The sequence below is a fragment of the Thermobia domestica genome, chromosome 3 (assembly GCF_964235325.1).
Source record: "Thermobia domestica chromosome 3, izTheDome1.hap1.1, whole genome shotgun sequence".
NCBI lineage: Eukaryota > Metazoa > Arthropoda > Insecta > Zygentoma > Lepismatidae > Thermobia > Thermobia domestica.
This window is the reverse complement of record NC_137456.1, coordinates 67,587,971-67,604,374: the sequence shown is the minus strand read 5'-3', so window position 1 is coordinate 67,604,374 and position 16,404 is coordinate 67,587,971. Positions and strand designations below refer to the sequence as shown.

At 38.4% G+C, this 16,404-nt stretch overlaps 1 protein-coding gene across 2 annotated transcripts in view; it reads right to left on the bottom strand.

The window, feature by feature from the left end:
• Positions 1-16,404, bottom strand: part of LOC145680469 (uncharacterized) — a 176,246-nt gene that overhangs the window by 72,707 nt on the left and 87,135 nt on the right. The window contains exon 1 of one of the 2 annotated variants that reach the window (XM_081751036.1): positions 620-811. The exons of the other annotated variant lie outside the window; for it this stretch is intronic. The gene's annotated coding sequence lies outside the window, so the exon portion shown is untranslated. Of the gene's footprint in view, positions 1-619; positions 812-16,404 lie in introns of those variants that run through there. 2 annotated transcript variants of the gene reach the window in all.

Here is a 16,404-nt window from a genome sequence, read left to right as displayed (position 1 = left end):
AGAACTTCCAGTATTACCATGTTAACAATCCCAAGCAGAAAGCACTCAATGTGCGTTTGTGGCTCCTGTATAATTGTCCGCACGTCCTGGAAACACCTCCGCAATCTCCTGATATTAATGTTATTGAGCACTTATGGGCTTATTTGGTAATCCAGTTAAAAGATCATACTATTAGAACAAAGGAAGACTTGAATCAGCACTTCAGATTGAATGGGCAAAGGGTGATCCTTCCTTCTTGCAAAAAACTTGTAAAATTCATGCCAGAAATATTGAAAGGGATCATGAAAAATAAAGGATTGACTACAAAATATTAAAAATATCTAATAACATTCTAAACTTTAGCTACAAATTAAGTGTCCGAGTTCTTTTTTGACATGGATTTACGCCATGTTTTCACTTTTTGTGTTTTTTATAGTCATGAAATTGAGATTTGTCATTGATGTTTCTATTTTTCATAAGTAAATAATATAGAGTAATTAAAATATATTTTTTGTTCTCTGTAGAATACTCTTGGAATGTTTATTCCCCTTGGAATGTGTGAATATGTATATGTCCGACTTCTTTATTGAGCCACTGTAGATTATTTTAAAAAAAATGAAATTACATCATACAAACATACCTTACGTGAATTACCACTTTCTCTGATGATCTTGAAAGCAGCAGAAGCCTACACTTTCTCGCTACTCTGATGCACTTTTCAATACTAATATCCCGTAGTTTCTTTACTCATATGGGGAATTTACATCTTATATTATTCATACGAGCCAATTACGTACATTGTAGGAAGATGGGAAGAGTCTTCCAAGCGAAGTTGCCGGTAGGAATGAGGGATGTCCTTTCCACGTTATTTGGTCACGAGATTCTTCTGAGGTTGATGACCATGGCACACAAAACTTGAAGCCGCAGCCATATTTCCCAAGATCTGAATCACTTAACAAGAGAACACAGCGTTAAATCCACTGCTTATAATACTGGATTTTCCATTGTATTTGTTACGTATGAAAGAGCAATATGTTATGGGTTTTTACGTCTGTCGTTTGGGTCGTGACAAAAGAGAACGGATGAGTTACTGGTTTATAAAGACATTGGGTAATTTTTGTGCGTTTATGTGCGTATGTACAATGAACTCTGTGGGGAATTTACTCTGCGGAAAGTCCCAGTTCGACTCCTGAATTTGCCATTCCACAGCGAGCTTCTAGTATTCGACTCAAGCGATATTTTAAAGAATGCAAAGTCGTTCTGAAACATGATTAATACCATACTAAAGAGTTAGACTAACATATGTTTCCTGCTGTAGTCAGGTCTTCAGTAGAACGCTAATCATACGTCAACATGACTCTGCATAAGGCCCTTTAAGTTTTACGTCCCGTAATTACGCCGTGTATTCTGAAGACAAATAAGTATGGGTATAGAATAATCGATAGAACGAAAATATGGGAGGAAACGGGAGAAACTCACAAAAACCAGAAACACGAGTTTGTCCATTACAAACCTACATGTAATCGAACCAAATATCCCTCGGACCAGAAGTGAGTGCTGTAGCACTCAGCCACCGTGCTACCGACATTTGAGTGTCTGTCTGTCTATTTGCCCATTTGTCAGTTGCACGGTAAATTCCGTTCAATTTATCTAATGTTACTGGAACTTGGTATGTGAAATAAGCAGGCATGGACTTAGAAATTTTAGTTGCGAGGGGGTCCAAAGATTAGGAGGAATTAAATCCTACAAGATACTGAACTTATGTAGTATTAAACCAATGTTATTTTGCATCCAAAAAGACGATGAATAATATTGTTAACTACTGGCACTTATATTCTCAGGAAATAAACGATAAAACTAGATTGTTTTTGTAAGAGAAGAAAGAGCATAGGCGAAGTGTAAGATCAGATTTTTAGGCTACATTTATCATTTCTTTCCTAAACAAGTTATAGTTTTATTAAGGGAATATACAAATATTGGTCAAGTTATAAAATTTAAGGAAAGGGGGAAGGATCCGGTGTATCCCACGCGTAAGTGCGCCAGGCCGGTAGCCAGCCCAAAAATGTAGGGTGGCCCGGCCGAAGTTAAAGGGGACCCGATCCAACCATGTTATAGTTCATTGCAAGCCTACCGTGAAAATTTTAGGGAGGAGGGCAGGAAAAATTTATGGGGAGCCCGGCCCCCTAGACCCCCTGGATAGGGCCTGAAGTGCGCCACTGGCGGATCTAGAAGATAAAAACTGGGGGGAGGGCAGCCAAAACCCACACTATGATAGGTATATCATGAATTTGCTATAAATTTAAAAAAAATAGATAAATAATAGCTTTAATTATTTTTGTCACTCAAAAAACTGGAGAAACTAGGTCCCCACCGGCCCTGGGCTAGATCTACCACTAAAGTATGCCTTCTGGAAATAAGTCTATTGTTCGAGGTTGAAATCCTTAAGAATAATAAAATAAAAGGAAGTGTAAAATCAACCCCGTCTCGTTATTTAATAATAATGTGTATTCTCTATATTATTTTTAAGAAATTAATTACGAATAAAGCTAACTCAAAATATCGTATAAACTTAAATCTAATAAATCTTCTCCAACATAATTTAGTATTAATCAGCAACTAACGATTATATCAACTACAGTGTATCGGATTCATTTCTCATAAATGGACCACAAATGTTCGATTATGTTCAGTTCCGAAAATAGGGCGGAACTGGAGAAGTGTTCGAGTTATTCCGGCTTTCCTCAAACCATGCAGCAACAAGATGTGTGAATTGGGCCATTATTGCCATAAAATATGGTGACCCGGCGTGAGAGATCCGGATTCGATTCCCGGCGGGAGCTCATGTGGTTCGGATTCCAGGTTAATCAGTAGGTCCCGGATCATATGTCCTCGCTGCTGAAAGGGACGTTAAACTCAAAATCAATTCAACTCGTAATCACGGGCAGTGTTACAAGTAATAAGCATCAGCACAGGACTCAATTACGTTCCACTGAACGACAGATTAGCCACTAATCACGGTTGGGCGGAGACTCTGCGGATCATTCTCTTCTTTGGATGTTCGCCACAAATAGACTTGGTCCGTTGTTTGAAACAAGTTGAACGATGAGTCATCCGAACTTATCAAACGTTTCCAGTTATCAGCGGTATATGTTGCATTTCCACGGTACCGTTCATGGTCCCCTATAACAGGCTTTCCCGTTCAACTCGACCCTCATGTTCGTGTTATGTAAGCTCGCAACGCAGAGTGAATGTCGACATAGAGACTGTGGGAGTGCTTCTGGAGTTCCTCCGTCATTTGCACCCATTTTACGACGGTTCTGAGTGACAATGCGTTTCAATGTTCAATGGGACCTGTCACTGAGGGTTTTCTTTCTATCACTGTTCCTCTTCGTCGATATGAAATTTTCCATGAGTATTGTAGGGTCGTCACCACCTTCGACGTTGTCCCATGCAGCACACCCAACATACTTACCATTTTCGTCACGCTCGCACCATATCACTGAACGCCAAAATGTATGCTGTCTGAATATCAGAGAGGTCGACCATTTTATACTATCGCTATCTGCTCAGTACAATGCACATTGTTGTTCTAGTGCTCCTCACGTAGTTCTACTGTTTCTGATTTGATCTGATTTTGAGTTTAGCGTCCTTTTCAGTAGCGAGGCTATATGAGACGTGGACTTACAGCTTAACATAGGATCCGAAACACTGAGAACCGAATCCCGGTCTCCGAAGCTAAGAGTGCGTACGTTAACCGTTTAGTAGCTCGGCGCTGAAGTCGCTGTCTGATCATTGGCAGCCCGACATCCGAAGTGTTTCCAATTCCAACTGTTTTCATTAGCCCTAGAAATGACAAGCTAATTTTATGACGAATCATGACAAAGTGAGTTTCTGAGGCTCACATACGTGTTTTAAATATTCACTACCATCCGGAGGTGGATGTTTCTATTTTATTATAAATCTGTGTACATACTTGTTAGCAACTATATTCCTGTTTACTAGCGTTAGAAATACTGTTTTTACATCTTTTTGAGAAACTAATCTTTCTAATTTTGAAAAAAATGCTATCAACACATATTATATGAAATAATGGTATTAAGGTAGGTGCAGGTAAATACGCCATTTTAAGGGTGTTTCATTTTTTTATGGTCTTAATTTTCATGAAACACAAAGTACGAAATATATGTGTTGCAGAGTAGCCTTTTCCGTGTGTAGAAAAAAATGTGACAGTGATGCTACTCACTTCTATTTTGCACCCAAGGTAAACGAAAATAGAGTTACAAAGTGGCGTATTTACAAACACGTGCAAGTAATTACGCCAAGTCTAGGATACTATTAGAAGCCTGTAATAAATCTTGCAACTGCTTACATCGTCTGTGTTATACGAACTCGAATATTACTACACAATATGGCTGAAGCAAAAAAATAGAATAACCAAAGTGTAAGATGAAGATAAAAAGATAAAATGTAAAAACGGTAATCTCCAAAGTTGAAATGAAGTTCCAAACTGAAAAGTTTTAGCTAGGGATGCGCACGAGACGAGTCGAGACAGGATTTTCCTGACAAAATTCGAGTCGAGATACGGCTGTTCCAATAGAGAAACATACATTTTTCGAGTCGAGACATCACTTTTACAGTACATTTTCGAGACGAGACAGCTACAAATCTTGTCTCGTGCGCATTCTTAATTTTAGCCGATATGAAGATAAACAGTGTCACGTGATACTGTGACTTAAAAAAAACTGCACCGATATTACATGGAACATGTGGGACAAATGAAAACATCTTTGTCTTCTGCAGTCAGTCCTGCGCAAGCCCTGGCGTATTTCGCTGCACTATGCTTGGTATTGATTTAGTAGCCATGGAATCACAAATACTGAAATTACACTTACAAGCAAAGTGTTCCTACAGGGACTCAAGATAAGACGTACATTGCTGTAAACAATCAGCATTGTTCTGAGTTAGCACGGTACGATTTTTACCTCTATTGAAATAATAACGTCCTTCCACGGAGCTCTCCCGAAGCAAACAACACTGCACAGCGTGGTGGTCTCAGCGCTGTCTTCCGGAGTATTCGTCAAATCGGACTTGTCCAAGACCGTGGCATATATTGGAGACGAATTTAGCGGATTTCGTCGGAAACGTCCCGGCACTGAACACTTGGCATATTTAGCTGCACTGGCGTATATACCTGCAGTTGCTTTTTATTAAAATATTTGTTAAATTACATATTTTCAATATGTATGATTTAGAGAAACGTAAAATAAATCATTCAGTGAAAATTCTAGGTCTTGCCTAGAAAGTAAGCACTTAAGGGGGGGGGGGTCAGACAAAACTGAGACTATGATAAGTATATTATGAGTTTACTATAAACTTTCAAAATATATAAATAATAGGTTAAATTATTTTTGTCATTCAAAATACTGGGGGCTTAGCCCCCGGCCCCGGACTAGGTCCGCCACTGGACGCAAATTCAAAATGTATTGAATCATAACTGAGCTCTGGGCTGTTCTTGCTTTGCGCTGTTCTTGCTTTGTACTAGCATATTAGTAGTCAATCGGTTAAAGTATACATATGTATTCCTCAAACTCCTAGAGGGGGCAATTGCCCCCTCCTTCCTCCCTTAAATGACGCCCCTGCTCTGGATTAATGACAGACGTATGGGGAGCCTTTATTAGTGGTGTAGAGAGACAGTGCTATGATGGAAAAACATGATGAATAAGCTGATGGGTGAGTTAGTGACGGAAGAGTGTGGTATGGTCAGTGATGCCAACCAAAAAACGTTATAAAATCCCATCTCTAGAGGCAAAAATTCTCATTCTGCTCTTGAATTTCCCACGCTATACTAATAAAACATGAAGAGAGAAATTAATATGAGTGCATGATCCAAAAATTCCGATCGTCTTCGTTTATATACATATATAAAAAAGCTTATGAACAGGCATATTCCTTAATTGAAAGAGACAATTTGAAAATACTGATAAAAAATAAGTACATTTTGTTATGAGTTTGGTATTCCCTTCACGTTTTTGTGCCATGGTCTTTCAATGAATGTAATAAAAATAGAGAAACTTCACTTTTCACTTATTTCGTTTGGAACATTTTGGAAATTGACGTTTCTCGTTTTACCATCTTCTGTTAATTCTACTTTTAATTTTTTATTTGTCTTTAATACCAGGGTAAATTAATTTTCCATGGAGCCTATTTTTTTTTTTTTTAATTCAGAAGTTACTGCTTAAATTACTTGTAACACTCACATGCATTTTGTACTAACAAAATTTGACAGCATTAGTTTTACCTTTATTGAAGGCTCAATTTCTACTCGCTCACACGACAGTTTTGTTAGCGTCAATGGAATAAATATATGATAAATCACATCAGTGGCGTATTTACGATTTTGTTTCGGGGGGAAGCTTTGCCTGGAAATGTGAAAACTCTGCGAAATATTTCATTTACTTTACTATAGTAAGTAAGATGTCGGGGGGGGGGGGGCTTAAGCCTGGCAGTCCCCCTTAAATACGCCACTGAATCTCATAAATTCTGCCTTTTTTTTTTTTTTTTTTTACGAAAATGCCCTTTATCCAATTTCGAGAAATCATCAATAAATCCCAACAATATGGGAATTTTCCCACGGGTTGGCATCACTGGGCATGTTGATCTGCTGGTATATTATGCAGGTACAGTATATTGTAAAGAAGACGCAGTGATGTATAGCATAACTTTATATGAGCATTCTTGCTGTAAGTCTATAAATATTGTAACATATAGGTAAGTTGATTGAAACTGAAAATTCTTACCTGCCATTGCACTATTTTATGTATTTGAAGATGTTATGTTAGTTAATTTCTGCCAGTGTTTTGTAATCAGATTGTAGAACTGGATAAAAAGTTACCACACATTTTCCACCGAAAAAGACTGCAGTCAATAATGATCTACCAACAAATAACTTGAACTTCGAATAACTGAATCATCATAAAATGAAAATATAATCACTACATTATGTTCAATCGTTCATACTATCATCTAGTGACTACCTAAAAATTATAACGATAAGGAATTTGAAGGAAAAATATTGACTTTTCAATTGAGCCTCTCAGAAACATCTTGTCAATATTAGAAACAATTTTTAATCTAAAAAAAATAATTAAAAGCATTCAAGTTGAAAGAAGATTACCTCGAAGGAATATACTATAAGAAGTCAAAAAGAAAGTAGAAGTGTTTGACTTTATTCAAGACTGCTACGTAAGAAATGTAGTGGTCATAAAACTCAAAGGCTCACCTTGTCATTTCTAGGTTAAATTTATAACTAAATACCTGTATCTCTGTCCTTATGTAAATAATTTGTTCTATGTACTCATCATACGATTATTCATTCTTTTATCGAAGCGTGTTTGTGGGTTGTCACCGATTCTTCGCTTTCTTTCAGGCTGCTGGAACCAATCCCCTCTGTCATGACGGGATAGTTAAATCAAGCGCTGTGAAATGAAGACATTCGTAACTATTACCAAAAGTGGACCCGGTTGTCAAGTGTGGGGGGCGCGGTGGCTCAGTGGTAGAGCGTTCACCTCTGGTGCTTGGGGTCCCGGGTTCGATCCCAGCCCCCGCCAAGTGAACTTTGTGGTGGACAAACACCGTGCTCGTGGGTTTTCTCGGGGTTCTCCCGTTTCCTCCCACTATCTTCATTCCACCATTTTCACTCATCTCTCATCATCACCGTCTCCTTTAGCCTAACCGGCATAACCGTGGGACGTAAAACTCAAAGATTTAATTTCATTTTCCGGTTGTCAAGTGATTGCAACTACTTGTCCACAATATGAAAAGATAGAAGTGATCGAAGTATTTATGAGCTTTTCCATGTTAGGGAATAGAGCTCTATGTCATATATATGCTTCTTGTTAATCGGTGCGTTTGTTGAACTCAAACGACCACAGACTACGTCTGCCATACGTCCCGTAAAATACGGGACAGTCCCGCTTTTGAGCCTGAGTGTCCCGCGTCCCCGTCAATTTAGTCGAGACAGGCAAATGTCCCGTAATTAATCCCGTCCCATTTCTGTCCTCAATATCAGCTTATCGATATCAGCAAGACAATGTATGAGTAAAATTTCATTATTATTATTATTATTATTATTATTATTATTATTATTATTATTATTATTATTATTATTATTATTATTATTATTATTATTATTATTATTATTTTCTTGAGTTATTCTAAAACGCGCACTATTGTGACTTTGCAGGACATTCATATTTTTTTCGTCTGTTAGATTCTTAAATAGCACATTATTTGGATAGTATTTTCAAATAAAATCTCATGTAAATGCAAAACACTCATGAGAGAGTTCTCCAGAAGCATAAAATTTCCTACGAAAAGATTGCACTACAGATTGTTTATTATTTCTTTGTATTCATTTCAAATAATGAAGTGAAAATGATTCCAAAAATACATTGTGTTGCAAAGTTGTTTTTTTTGGGGGGGGGATCAAAAGTGTTCCGTATTCTTATGAGGAAAATATGGCAGGCTTACACAGACGACGCGATCGTTCTCTTCGTTGCAGTGTTTGTATAGGAATAGAAATTAAATTACTGGGCTTTCAGCATATTTAGTTAGGCTTAGGCATTTTATGAGGTATGACGCCCAGGTGTGCAGTGTGCACCCAGAATTTTTTGTTGGGAGAGTTAAAAATTTGGGGGAGAAGGTCCAATACTGCAAGACATTACGTCTATGTTATTGAACAGGTCTGCATCCGAAAATACTATAAGTAATAATTAAGTGGTGCCACCTTTATTCTATGAAAAAAATGATAGAAATGATAGAGCTAGTTTGTTTTTAGTATATGAAAAGTAAGAGTACCGCGGAGGCTTATAGTTCCTAAATCCGCCATCTCCTTCATAAAAGGTTTCGAGAAAAACAGGAAAAACTGATAACTCAGAGTTTATGTGAGATAAAATTTTCTTTCTAGAAATACTTTCCTGCTTTTTGAACATTCATTATAACTACCAAATGACAAAAATCTCTCTCATCGTGTCGGGCATGGAAAGGAATACCAGTAAATCTACTTATCTATTTAAAAAAAAAAAAAATGGAGATGGCGGATTTACAAACTATACGCCTCCATCAAATCTTTGGACTATAGGTTACATCAATAATTTTTCTGCTAAATAAGTAGTTTTATTAGGAAAGTGTACCGGTACTAATGTATGTCGAGGAAGTTTGAGCGGGTTCGGACCCGGTGGAGTTTGAGGGTGTGTGTGCCCCTGATGACGTTCCTCGTCGATCACACTACCCGGGGAAAGGGGGCAGAAGAAAGGAATGGGGAAGGAAGAAAGCAGCCTGGGACCTGTATGTTAGGTACCATCCCGGCATTTGCCTGATGTAAATGGAGTTCTTGAAAGTTGTGTCAGTATTATTTTGCTATAAATAACAATGGTAGTTTTCATTAAAGAGTAACCTAATTAAATACTTTTTTTCGGGGGGGGGGGGGTGCAGAACCACACAACGTGAAACAGCAGCCGCGCTATTATAAAATCACATACTTTGGAACTGAACCTAAAACTCTTCGTATCAAAGATGAAGATCACCCTGCTTGCGTTATGACAGAAGTAAGGAAGTTGTATTCTATATGGATTCCACCGCTCACTTGCAGACAACTCAATTTATTGACGTAAATGGTATAAAGTACAAATTATAGCAATAGACTTCCGTCGTGAGAGCAAGTCCGACGTTCATGAATGAAAGCACTGAAGCATATCTTTTGCCGTGTTTCCTCTTCGGGAGACGCCTTAAGGCATCCTCTCAGAAAAGCCTGTTCTGACAATCAAGTCAAGAAGGATGACACATTTTTATAATTTTTTGGAGTTTATCCTACCTCAGTGGCGTAAGCAGAAGTTCGTTAAGGGAAGAGGTTGAAGGTCTTAAGTTCATATAATTCTAGTATTTTTATACATACCTTAACGTGATAAATATTTATTTCTTCACAATATCTTGCTCAAAGGGACAGGGTTAAAATCCCAGACCTTCCCTTGCGTACGCCACTATCCTAACTTATATTCTCATTTTTTAAAAAAAGAGGTGTTACTTGATTGAACAAGTAGTGGTAAATTTTACTTTGAAGATGGGTGTTATACTTTTCATGAAACGGAGTGAATCGATTCTTTTTAGGTATGAGAAAGCGAGTATATTTATCACTGTAAAGTTAACAAATATTGTAAAGTACACGAAGATTGATAAGCAAACATGTAAACAGAAAAGTTAAAAGAAAAAAATGGAACTTCACTTAAGAAAAAAAAATGGAACTTCACTTAAGAAAAAAAATGGAACTTCACTAATATATATATCTATAAGCCAACAAATATCATGGTAACACTAAAACAGAGTTGTCTGAAATAGGTGGAAAATGTCGATTGCATGGGAAATATATATAGGGTAAGGGGGTACAATTTCGAACAGGTACAATTCTGAACACTGTAAGCTTTTGCACCATTTTTCGAAATACAACAGTTTCCAACACTGAGTGAAGAATATGGCGTTGACTGTGACTCCTGTGCTTGTTTGTTTCTGATAGAGTTTTGTGTTTAGGTGTTTGTTGAGGCCGTACAGAAATTATTCTTCAAGCAAAGGTATGTATATCAACCATAGAAAATGTCGTACTATAAAATAGCTCATTGTTTGAACTTGTATTGTTGCTTTAAATTGCGAAATGTTGGTTGTTAGTTTACTGTAGCATGTTGCACGGTCCATGATAGAAACAAGCATGGTACACCAGATGGCATCTATGAGCAGCATTTGTAACTGTTTAGTCGCAGATAAAGTATAGCGAAAGGTACAATTTCGAACACCAATAAGGTACAATTCTGAACACTAGGTTCAAGGTACATATCAGCCAATTTTGCTAGCATTCTTAGTGTGCTTTTCATGTTTTGTCATTACAGATGCCACGACGGAAAACTGAAAAGAAGAAGCGTCTTTTGTGGGATCCTTCTAATATGGCAACAGCAGTGAAGAGCGTCTTATCGGGTGATTTATCGTTAAGAGGAGCATCGGCATTGTATCACATTCCACTAGACACTCTTCATGGCCGTGTAGGCAAGGAAAAGGAAAAACAGATTGGATTTACTCCACGGTTGACAGGCAAAATTGGACATCCCACAGTACTATCGGAAGAAACTGAGAAGGCTTTGGTGAATAGGTTAGTGTGTTTCGAGAACAGAGGATTAAGACTTACACCCTTGCAAGTAAAATGTGCTGCTTTTGATATGGCTGTGGCCTGTGGAGTTCGGCACCCATGGAATCCAGATGTGAAGATAGCTGGTCATGACTGGTTCAAAGCCTTTATGAAAAGGCACCCAAACATAAGTTTGAGGAAACCAGAAGGACTATCGAGAGCTAGAGCTGCAGGTATGAATGAAGAAGAAGTGAGGAAATACTTTAGAATTCTGAAAGGCAGGCACGTAGCCAGGATTTTGTAATAGGGGGGGGTCCGTGACAAAATATTATGGGTATCACACAAGGGGCTTGATAATTCTAAATGATTTTACTGACAACATATATTGGGGAGGGGCTGACATGATATACTGTGGTTACACACCAGAGGCTCGATCAATCTGAACTATTTTACTGGCAACGTACACATATTGGTTTGTTAGGACAATAAAATGAGAATATGTTAGTAAGTATATTAATAACAAACTATGGAGAAATCTCGACTAAAAGAATATAAAAAAAAATATTGAAAAAGATAGTCTTTTGAGGTCATTCGAACTCGGTTCTTCTTGTCTTCCTTCTTCTGTTTCTTATCATCGTTTAATATCGTTAAGGATAGCAACAAAATCTCTTTCGGCAGTAGACATTATATAAAATGGATTCAGTTGCCACGCTCATGTTATTGGTGATTTTGGGCATTTCTTAAGTTCTACCTGAGAGTCTATCTGATCGAACCGGTTTATCGATCGTGATTTGTAGTCGTAGGATTAACATGAAGCTAGATGGAATTCGGAATGCTCCGTTACAATGATATCAATTTTATACTTGAGCCCCAGTTTGCTCCACACATTGCTACTCAGAAGAAAGAGTAACCAAACGCTTGCTGTAGTTGTATATTTTTAACGCTGATTCTTCTTTCCCTTGTTTCTTTTTTGCATCCTTCCTTATTTTTTTTCCTTTCTGGTCCCGAAGGGGGGGGGGTCCGGACCCCCCGGACCCACCCCTTGGCTACGTGCCTGTGAAAGGTATAATGAATGACTTTAATTTGTTTAAGCCTCAATGCATATACAACATGGATGAGACTGGTATTCGCTTGAATAACAGATCCATGGAAATAGTAAGTCAAAAAAGGAAAGCGTGAGATCGTGTCACTAACCAACGTTGAAAAAGGAGAAAACGTGACGGTCGTTTTGCTGCAATGCTTCTGGCTCTTACATTCCACCGATGATCATTTTTAAAGGTGTCAGAATGTACTCGGAATTCAATGATGATTTGCCACCTTGCAGAGTTGTGGAGTTGAGCGAGTCTGGCTACATCAACGAAAGTCTTTTCCTTAGGTGGTTGAAACATTTTTGTACATACAAAACTCCTGGTAAAGTTTTGCTTATACTGGACAATCATGGAAACCACACCAATTTCAATGCCTTGAAATTCTGCCAGGAGAATGAGATCGAGCTAGTGGGTTTACCACCTCATAGTACGCACGTTCTTCAACCTTTAGATAGAACTTTGTTGAAGTCTCTGAAGGCACACTGCCACAGAAAAGCAGCAAACTGGCAACATCGTCATCCCAACGAGGCTCTGTCGAAGCTCAGATTTAATCTTCTCTTTTGCGAGGCTTGGAACGAGGCAGCTTCTGTTGGCACGGCCATAAAAGATTTTGTGTGTACTGGAATCATGCCCTTTTCGAACGACGTTGTTCCAAAGTCCAAATTTTCTCCTTCCCTCCTGTTCGTATCGTCTTCGGAAGAAAAAAAAATCAGTCTAGGAGCAACACTGAAACTAATGACATTTCTGCACCAGGAACATCGAAAATTGATGATTCTCCTACGTCACAAGATCAAGATAGGCCCACTATTATCTCACCTACACCAAATACCACAGGTTCTCCTATGCCACAAGACGAAGACAAACCTATCATTCTCTTACCTATACCAAAACCCTCCGATTCTCTGGAAAATGCTTTGGTTCGTAATATCCTCAAAATCATTGAGAGGAAACCTTCTACACGTAAAAGAAAACTCCTAACCTCGCTCCATCTTACAAGCAACGCTCACATTGTTGAAGTACAGGCTAAGAAATCCTGGGTTGTTAACCGGCCTACTGCAGGAAAGAAGCTTCAAGTTACAAGACAGCCGCAAAGAAGTAGGGCATTAACTACAACAAATGAGGACATATGCGGTTTTTGCCAGTTGAGCTATTACAGTGAAGAGTCCCTCGTGAAAGGCGACTGGATACTATGCCAGTCTTGCCAAGTGTGGTATCATGAAGTGTGTGAGGTTGCACAAGGTAAGAAATAATTTATTTGTGGAAAATGAATGTGATCGAAATTGTACCTGATGTGGTACAAATCTGAACGTTTCTGTGCTAACAAATAAATTATGTTTATGGACATTGTAACAGAGCTTTTTTCTTAATATTTCTGTAACGCAACACATAGATTACAAACTTTGTATTTACCAAAAATTATCCTGTTCTTCCATCTAGTTTGTTCAAAAATAAAAAAAGTTTCTAAAGTGTTCGAAATTGTACCCCCTTACCCTACTTCATGAATAGTGTTCTAATTGTGAAGTCTCTGGAAATAATTTTGACGCATTAGCCGTAGTTTAACATTTCTTCTCAGCTTATATTGTAAGGCTATATAAGATACGGACCTACAGTTTAACATGGAATTCAGACTATGAGTTCTCTTTGGGAGTTGAAGCTAGGTCTTTAGACCTAAAGAGCTAATACTAACCACTTTATTCGCGAAGGTAATATAAATGTAGAAGTTAGGGAGTGGGTATTTACTGGATTGACTTTGATTGGATAGTATCTACTGTAGATTTATGGAAAATTACAGTATCTGACTGGGAAAGCGTTCACCTGGTTCTGGTTAAACAAGATCCTTTTTAATCCGGCTTCCAGGGGCGGATCCAGGACCGACTTCTAGGGGGGGCGGTGGATTGTCATACTGCTACTTTAAAGGGCTCCAAACTTTGGGATGGGTTTTATTTATATATATAAAATATGAAAGTTTCCTCTTCTGGGGGGGGGGGGGCAATCGCCCCGATCGCCACCCCTGGATCCGCCCCTGCCGGGTTCATGTGATTTTGTAGTGGATAATATCATATCTGTGTGTTTTCTCGGAGTTCTCCCGTTTTCTTTCACATTTTCATGGCATAGGTTCTTTCATAATCATTCACCTTTCGTTGACCATCCTCCTGCTTTAGCCTAAACAGAAAAAAAAAAAATAAATAAATAAACTCGGACGTAAAACTGAAAGATTTCATGTACTTGTATTAAAGCTTTCTCATGACTATAAAGTTGATGTACACGGCTTTGGTGTGGGTCGGGTACCTCGGGTTATATTACCAATAGAAACTCATGTGATTCGGATCCCACACTAAGCTATAGGTCCATGTATCATACAACTTAGGTATGAAAAAGGGTCGTTAAACTCCAAACCCTATTATTTGTGGGTTTATTAATTTCTTTATTTGTCATCTGAGTATTATATGCCTCTGCAGCACGATGAACCTTCAGTCTTTTAACCCACTTACTTTGCAGTCTATTTACGTAAGTTGCAATATTTTTCCGTAATTGAGTACACGAGAATTGGATTCGATTCCCGGTGGGAGCTTATCAGGTTCGGATACATGGCCGGATTAAGGAGGCAATTCGGGGGGAGGGGCTGTAGAACCTGCCTCCAGATCGATGGGGCCTCCATTCTGATTAAAATCTCAACTGACTGTCTAAAAAGATATAACACGAGATACAATCATCATCATAAGATAAAATATGATCAAAAATATGAAACAAATTTCTTCGTTCGTTACATTCACATCCAAAGTCCCATTAGGTATAGGTGAGTTGATTTTAAGTTTAACGTTTTTTTGATCAGCGAGGCTATATGAGACGGAACCTACTGATTAACGTGGAATCCGAACCACATGAGCTCCCGCCGCGAATGTAACTCTGGTCTCCGACGCCAAAGGCGCGTATGCTAACCGCTTACCCACGGATGAGTTTCCCATTAGGAACAAAATCATCTAATGGATGACATGGTTGATGTCGTAGAACTATTTGTATTCCCATACCATTCCTACTGTACTTTCACAGAAATGAATTAGGGGCCACATATATTTTTCAGCCCCGGGTCTCCAGATGGATTAATCCGGCCCTGTTCGGATCCCACATGAAGCTATAGGTTCACGTCTTATATAACCTCACTGCTGCAAGGGATGCTAAAATCAAATAGAATCAAAATCAAAATTATTGAGTACAGTGGGTAAATAGCATTCATACATTTAATGTGTTGAAAGCTAGGGTTCAGTTCCCAGTCGGAACACTTGTGGCTCTGAACCACCGATAACATATAAATCAATATCTCAAAACTTTGATGGGGGGCGCGGTGGCTCAGTGGTAGAGCGTTCACCTCTGGTGCTTGGGGTCCCGGGTTCGATCCCAGCCCCCGCCAAGTGAACTTTGTGGTGGACAAACACCGTGCTCGTGGGTTTTCTCGGGGTACTCCCGTTTCCTCCCACTTTCTTCATTCCACCATTTCACTCATCTCTCATTATCACCGTCTCCTTTAGCCTAACCGGCATAACCGTGGGACGTAAAACTTACAGATTTCATTTCATTTCATTTCAAAACTTTGATGATGAAAAGAGTCATGAAATTCTCAATTAACCAACTAGCATTTAGTTTCCAAGCAAGAATGTCAAACGCCAAAGCTTCATCATAGTATTGAACATGGATGTAAAAAACTTTTTTTTTTTTTCGCTTGTGACGACATCATATTTCTTCATTTAAAGGCGGAACCATTGGCTTCCTGTTTACTAGTGCAACCGTCCAAGATGAGCTACTTGCAAAGAATTCCCCAGTAGGCATTTTTAGTTCGGTGTTGGATGATGGGGTCATCTCTAAAGGCGGGAAAGTCCAGCTGAGAAAGAAAGTTACATCACGAATTTGTTCACTTAGTTATACAAGAAGTCAGAAACTTGCTTTAATTTTCTTTTGACGAACTTGTCTTCGTATCTGTGTGTGTCTGTTTATTTTATGGCTAATTCTGTTACGACATAAACAAATAGATTGATGGTATACGAGTACTTTGGGATGCAGCGAAAGTTACCTTCAGGTTAAGAAATGTTGAGGAAGGAAGGAAGGAACTTAAAAAAAAAAAAAAGATTTTATTTTAATTCTTTATTCTTTTATTTTCTTTTTTAAAAGACTATA